Source organism: Schistosoma mansoni, chromosome 1 (genome assembly GCF_000237925.1).
Source record: "Schistosoma mansoni strain Puerto Rico chromosome 1, complete genome".
Lineage (NCBI taxonomy): Eukaryota > Metazoa > Platyhelminthes > Trematoda > Strigeidida > Schistosomatidae > Schistosoma > Schistosoma mansoni.
In genome coordinates, this window is record NC_031495.1 from 5,182,120 (window position 1) to 5,190,594 (window position 8,475).

General features: G+C 35.2%; 1 non-coding gene across 1 annotated transcript; it reads right to left on the minus strand.

The window, feature by feature from the left end:
* Nucleotides 1–5,711: 5,711 nt before the first annotated feature.
* Nucleotides 5,712–5,778, minus strand: Smp_tRNA_00505_Gln_TTG.1.1. The gene has a single exon. It is a non-coding gene (tRNA).
* Between the last annotated feature and the right edge of the window lie 2,697 nt (nucleotides 5,779–8,475).

An 8,475-nucleotide genomic window follows, 5' to 3' on the forward strand; every position in this document is an offset into this window, starting at 1 on the left:
TTCAGTGTCAGATTTGAATAACCATTTTACAATCCGATTCCATCCAGTAGGTCGTTGTAAATAAAAATGTAAAAATAGTATTGATGACAAAAATATCTTCGTTTCACCCTTTTAACATTGTTCTTTTTTTCTCTTACCAGTATCAGAAATCGACGGACGTGGTTATTTTTAATGAACATGTTAAAGAACAATTATCCAGTCAGTCTATCACAACGTAGAACTTCTTACGTACGTACATCAGTTCGAGTTGCCATACCATATTAACACAGAGATGCAGTTGTCGATTCAAATCCCATACTGGTAGAAATAGTGAGAGTATAAGCAGTAATCTGAAAGATTATGGTATAAAGATATTATTCAAGGAGTATAATCTAGTGATAGAGAGACATGAAGAATTCAGAGGATTAGAATTTGGGGTGAACACAAAGAGTGGATGCACCTTCACCATTACAAGCAATTATTACTCTAATCTCATCAGAAAGTCTACAATCTAACGGAATATACACTAAGAAAAACTTCTTCTCCATTTGGTTGGTTGTATTTTCTTCTTCATTTAAACTGTTTTATAGCCATATAATTAAATTTCTTATTATTATACTGTGGCGTACATATTTTTACAAAAAAAATATGTTGGTGAAAAACAAAAATTTATCCCCCCCCTTCCCACATACACTTACCAACCCATCACTACATGTTCTTTTTATTGTTCCTCTTACTATTTTCCTTCAATGATAAATATTTCTGATAATCATCATTACTAACCAATACTACCATGGTGATTATAAAAAAAAATAAAAAAAGAGAATATATAAATATATTTATATGGGAAATTAATAAAATATAAAATTATTATAGGGTTACTATAATTAAATCATCAAAACCAAAATCAATATCCAATGTCTTCTAATTAGGTTATTGTTAGGTTCCTGAAAAATATACATAATGGTTATCTTATGAATAGTTGATATTCATGTATCCATGGCAAAAAATGGATGAAACAAGTTGAGACAATATTAAACGATAGCATATGTTGAAGTTCCTATTTTTCTCTTTGAAGAAAATCATTCTGAAAAACAATTTCCTATAACAGAAATATGAGAAAAGAGTTAAATAGGAAGAAGAATGAATATTTGTAAAATCTCAGAGAATGAATTTGAAGTGAATCCAACGTTTCACCTGGCAATCTGATCCAAACTTTTTCAAGAAAATACTTCAAGAAGACGGATAAGGCGAGGTGTGTATTTTTAGGATCGACCTTTTCTAACCCTTCCTCTCCTTGTGGGAAGGCAGCATCAGTGTTATGCTGGTTGTCTGAAGGAAACACCTTACTGCCGTCACATCTCTATGCAGTCAGAAGTACGACCACGCCTTCGGACTTTGCGTTTTCTGATTTTACTCTAACCTCTCTTCAACTGACCTCCTGGGATGGTGGGACCTTGAGGAACGGTTGTTCCAGCCAGTATAGCTCGATTGGTTCGCTGGGAAATATTTCCTTGAAAAAGCTTGGATCAGATTGCCAGATGAAACGTTGGATTTACTTCAAATTCATTCACTGAGATTTTACAAATATATTATTACTATTTAATATCTTACATCAACTCGGGCGCCCAAATACTGTGAAACCATTCGCTCTAATTTAGACGTAAGTTCTTACATACGAAAAACTGGTTGTTGTATAAGAAAAAAATCGAGGGGATTCGTCGTATTGATTCATTTAAGTAAATGTAATTCTTTAGTATATAATCTGATGTTTACTAAGTTTCGAAAACACTATCTAATACATACCTTGGTTTTTTTATCTCATTTAGAACATTCAAAGAATAAAGGGGTTGCTTGTGGAGATTTTTAGTAATTTTTATATATAATTGAAATCATGAGTCAATTGAAGCTAGACCAACATGGAAAACCTGGAAGCTTTGGATGGCTGTTTTATCCTATTGTGGGACTCCTCAGCAATGCGCATCCACGATCCCGCCTCGCGAGATTGGTGAAACGGTTACTCAACTTCGTGGATTGGTTGAAGCTAGACATTAACACCGGCCAGCTAAGTGGTCTATCGGTTAAGTGCTCGCGCACGAGACTGGTAGGTCCTGGGTTCGAATACCGTTAGCGAGGAGGGATCGTGGGTGCGCACTGTTGAGGCGTCCCACAATAGGACGAAACGGCCGTCGAGTGCTTCCAGGTTTTCCATGTTGGTCTAGCTTCAATTGACTCATGATTTCAATTATATATGAAAATTCAAAGAATAGTCGAAAAATTTGAAAATAGAAGTATTTATTTACTAAAATGATAAATTGTTGAATAATAAGATAAATGGATGACAAGTTGCAATTTTTCAAAGAGTACATTATATTTTCAATAAAGTACATGAAATTAGAAGATAGTTGATGGGTTCTAAGTGTAAATGATTAATTATTTAAAAGTACAACTATTTGTAAATGTTATATAAATAATTGTATTCAATGTAAATGATAGCATCATATAACACTATGTTTATTAATGAACATGTGTACATGGATACATATACATAAAGAGTTGTCAGTCAGTCAGTCAGCGACAACGTAGGACCGGGTATATATGCATCGTCCCAAGTTGCCATATCTCATTAGCACAACAAGATGAACACCGAATTCATGGAGGTAGTTCATTTAATGGTGGTAATATATAAAAGAAAGATCGCATATAAAAATATAGTACAGGAAGAAAGAAAGATATGAAGCCCGGCCGTTACTGCTACCTTGACGTGGTGGTCAGGTTTGCCTATCGGGATAAAACAATCGAGCTATACTAACTGGAACAACCGTTCCTCAAGGTCCCACCATCCTGGGAGGTCGGTTGAAGAGCGGTAAGACTAAAAGCAGCAAACCCAAGGTCCGAAGGCGAAGTCGTACTGCTGAATGTAGAGAGGTGTGATGGCAGTCAGGTGTTTCCTTCAGAAAATCAGCATAACCGCGATGCTACCTTCCCACAAAGATGAGTGAGGCTGGAAAAAGTCGTCCCTAAAAATGCACACCTCGCCTTATCCCACGGTTATCCGTTTCCGCCGGTAAGATCCCATCAAGTACGGAGCTAACGCGAAAATTACTCACAAAAAGGTCGTGTGTGACCGACCTCAAGCAGTTGTTCCTTGGGCACTGCGGTCACGCTCTCAGGTCACTGAGACCTCTTCTAATCCAATTTCCTTTTCAGGTACTTCTAGAAGAACCCTTCCACTGTGTGAGCAACCAGGAAGTGATAACCGTTCTCACACCTCTAACAGTACTCAAGATCACTGTATTCATAATCAATCTCCTTCTTCAATTCCCATTATTCCTCCTACATCGACTTTCAACACTAAACTTCCTCTTTCGGCTTCCTCCTCAAGTGTCACCATGGCCAACGATTCTAGTGCGCAAAACACTGCCCCAAGTCTACTGAAACCTCTCTCCAAACTACACATTGGAGCCTTCAACGTAAGCACCCTATGTCAAGTCGGCCAGCAGGCCTCCTTAGCTAAAACCCTAGGATCTCGTACCATTGATGTATGCTGTGTCTCCAAAACACGCATACAGGATCCTAGTGTGGCCATTCTCTTGACCTCACCTCGCCAAAACGGAGAGCCGACGGAGTGTAATGATTACTGAATACGTATCAAAATGAATATGAAAAATAATCAAATCACCACAATCTTAGTAAATGGCAAACATTCATCCGCTAATAAATACAGCTAAAGTTTTGTCTTAACTTATCCTTTATGAGTAGAGATGGATGGTAGCTAGAAATGTAATCCAGGATGCTCGTTTCTTCCTCTTTGGGACTCGTCAGCTGGATGTACCTGTATCCCAAAGTTGATGTTCATTCTGAGACTAGAACCCAGTACCATTCACTTTAAACATTATTTCGTTATCCACTTATCTACTGAGTCCATCTTTGATTATAAAGCTTGTGACTTAAGGCAATATCAAGGCAAAACGCAGAGCATGCACATATGCCAACAAGAAACTGATTAATTACAGTCCTAAATAACAATGAGAAGATACAACAAGTGAATTCATCCTTTCCGATTTAGCATAAACGGGTTGGTGGATATGAAGGATCTACCTAGGGGAGTTGTAAAACCGTGATTTCAAATCAATGGTGCTTATGAGCTCAAGGATTCTGAAGTAACAAGTGGAGTATGAACCTATTGTTAGTTACCGGTTACCCATGGGACTGCATCTCCTAACATTGCTTTACTGTCATGTGGATTAGTCCTTTAGGTCAAAGACCCGTCGAGTGGCCCCCTAAGGAAACCATCTACTTTTGTTTGGGTGCCCGAGAAGTATTGCAGCTGTCACACAAATCGAGTGATTTATGGGGTATATATATATATATTGGTGTCTCCTCGTGCCAATGTATATGTTTTTAAACAAACAAATAAAACAGATCATGAAGAACTATAAACTACAGTAAGGAAAGTCACACCACATTCTTAAAGACCTATATTATTATCATTTCGTTTAACCATTTTACATCAATAAAAACTTGGTTATGATAACTGTATTTGTGAAAAAAGAAAGCAGTTGAAATAAGTAGTTTATCTAGTCCTCTAAAAAGTTACTTACTTACTTACGCCTGTTACTCCCAATGGAGCATAGGCCGCCGACCAGCATTCTCCAACCCACTCTGTCCTGAACCTCTAAAAAGTTAAAAAGTTAAACAATAGCAAATAATGTTTCATATTATATCCCAAACCAACTAGAATTAAGATTATGAATTATTGTTATCGAACTTAACAGTCTAATTGTTATCTCCACAACACTAGACCTGAAGATCGTTCCCATTTGCTTACCTGTGTGCTCGGTAATGAAAAGTCCCAAAAATTAGACCGAAATATATGTCCAGTTTATCCTAACTTCAAAAATTCTTATGAACAAATGTCAGTTTGTCTTGTCAACTATTTCAACAACGATCTTAGAACGATAGTAGACATCATGCGACTCATTTTGTCTATCCAGCACTGGACTTATCGGAAATGTTCTTTAAAACATTTTCTTTTTGTATCAAAATTATAGAACATACGATCCAAAAAATTTTATTTTATTTTTAGTATGTTCGATTACTTTGGTTAGTACTTTTTCAGTGAAGTTCATTTCTACGGGTTAAAGTTGGTAACCTTACAACCAACCATCCTCTTTACCATAACTTAGGATCACCAGTAATCCTAGAAGAGCCCCGAGCAGAATTGGATTAATTAAGTAGAAAAGATGGATGGAATATTCTATATCATTAAGATATGGTAACAGATAAGTCTGAATCGGATAAAACACTATATGAATTGCACAATTTGTATGCTATAGATTATTATAGCCTAATAATAATTAATCACAAATTGGAAAACTTGACTAAAGCTTACAATAAATGAACATCAGAAAACCGATGATGATGATGATGATGATGATGATGATGATGATGATGATGATGAGATTATCCATGAAGCAATAAATGTGAGGCATTACAATCAATCTTATTTATCGGAAATCATATCATCTATCCAAGTTATTCATAATTTACATATATAACCTTAAAAGTAATGTAAACGATGCAATCTATTCGCTAGTAAAGCTAAACTATAACACTGAAATTATGGTAAACAGAGATGGATAGTGGCTAGCAGTGCAAAAAAAGTTGAACGCGCGTTTCGTTCTATTTGGAACTCGTCAGCTGGATGTACCTGCATCTCAGAGTTGATGTTCACTCTGGGACTCGAACCCAGTACCATTCGCTTCAAATGCCATCGCGTTATCCACTCATCTACTGAGTCCTGACAGCCAATTGCATGTGCAATGGGGTGAAGTTTAAATTCACTTAGTATTGTTTGTTTGGATCTTCCCATATCGAGACAATACGCACAGTATGCACATATGCCAATTAGAGACTGACCAGTTGCAGTCCTAAACATCAATGGGAAGATTCAAACAAACAATACTAAGTGAAGGTAAGTATTTATGTTTATGAACTAATTATAAATATATTCTCCATCTAATTTAACCAATAAAAGCTTCCCACTTATTCTTGATTATCTCACTTAAGTAAGTGTTGGGGCTCACATACATGAATCTTGAATATCACTAACAGATTCGAACAATCGTATCATGTAATAAGATTATGAATTTGATCAAAAATACCACATTTGTAACTGACTTATCATTCTAGCGAAGGGGTTATACTCTAGTGAACAGAACATTGGTTGGGGACAATCGAATGTATTTAAGCATAAATTACAGACTATCTCACCGAATTCTGATAATCATACAGAAAACAGTTAGTTTCTAAAATATCAACCAATTGTCTCAATCTTCACTGTTCCTTCTGTAACTATCAAATCATCTTCTCTAATTCCATTTCTCATGCATTTTCCTATCAATTACGCTTCATTTCAGTTCTTTCCTTATCGGTCTTCTGCCAAAATACATTCTATGTCTGACCATCACTATATACTACTTATAAGGATATAAGTAGACTACACCACAATACTACCCATACAAGTACTAATATCCTTATATTATACATTTTTTGTATCTATAAACGGTAGCACACAACACACACATACATTTGTGATTGTATTTTGTTACCATTAAAGAAAAATAACTATGCAAAAACAGTAATGATCATCATTAATAATAAAAAAATTGAAATTCATACATTACCAAGTATGTTTTTGGAAGATTCAGTTACCCACATACAACTGGTAACCATATCATTAATTGTACATTTTTACGGTTTATATTGAATTGAAAGATTTCATATGGTTACTAATGAACATTTATTATAGCACCATATATGTGATATGTACAAAGGGAATGTACTTTAATAAAATGTAAAAAAAGGTTATTCATACTAGCACTAATAATAGTAATAATATTAATACTAATAATAGTAATAATACTAATATTAGTAATAGTAATAATAATAATGATAATGGTGTATAGGAACACATTGGTGAATAGTTTATCAATGGAATGCCAAATAAATTATCCATATGTGCACACACACACACATACTTTCTAAATACACATAGATCATATTATTGATAAGTTTTATTTTAAGAAAGGGGAATTCCTGTAGAGAAGTAACATATAAATTCCATTTAATTCCATTTCAAATCTCTTTAAATAAAGAATAATCTCCATTTAAAAAAAGGAGAAGAAAGTACTTAATTTGGATTAGTTTTATTAAAAATATGAAAAAAAAGAAAAATAAATAGAGAAAACAATGAACATCAATCCACTTGATGTTGTTTACTTGTATCTCTCCATTCAGCTGACGAATCCTAAATAAGACGAAACGTTCATCATGGATTCCACTACTAGTCACTATCCATCTTTGCTTACAATGTTTGTGAATTAAGGCTATATCGGCGCACAGTTTTGTGTTTAAGAATGAAGAGAATTTCTCTATATTATCATCTAACCAGTTTGTAGGGAAAAAAATATAAACTTCTACTATTTAATTGATGAGATTTGTAAGGTTAAAGTGCTTACTTAGATCGATTACAAATGTGAATAAATAATTCGATTATCTTTTCTAAATAATATTTTGTTTGATAGTTACCAATCAATTGTTGTTTGCTGATATTCCTGAGAGTAAGTAAAATATAGGGTACTGGGGGAAAAGGGGGGGGCACTAGTGTAGTGTGGTCTACTTATATCCATATAAGTAGTATATTGTGATGGTCAGACATAGAATGTATTTTGGCAGAAGACCGATAAGGAAAGGAGTGAAATGAAGCGTAATTGGTAGGGAAATGCATGAACAATGGAATTAAAGAAGACAGACTGATATTTGCAGAAGGAACAGTAAAGATTGAGACCATTGATTGTTATTTTGCAAATTAACTGTTTGCTGTATGGTTATCAGAATTTAGTGAGATAGTCTGTAATTTGTACTTAACTACATTCGATTGTCCACAGTCGTGTTCTTGTTCACTACAGTAGTATTTGTTTTGGATTTGTGCTGTTCTATGATTTATGCCCTATATTAACTTATTCATTTCAATAAAATAAATTTGTCTGATTGTTAGATTGTTTGTTCTAGAAATTATTGATTTAAAAACAGTTTTGGTTCAGCCTGCTTAATATGCTCATAGCATATCCACATATACATAATTCACATAGTTTTATTTTAATTAAACAAGGAAACCTGATCAGAAGGTGTTTTGTGGAGATCTCAGTGTTTTCATAGTTGAAATCCTGACTCAATACCACCCCACCCCCGCCAAACACACATCCCCACAAGCCCCGCCCCTCTCTCAACACCCACAAACAAACACCACTCACACTACTCCAACCCACCCCACACCTCCCTCAACACAAAAACCACATCACACCACAACAACACCATCCCATCAACTTCACCACTGCAATCACCCCACCACCCCCCCCTCAAAAACTACCCCCACCAATCAACCCCTAACAACCCAATACCCCAACCCCCCTCATCCTCCCATCCCCCAAC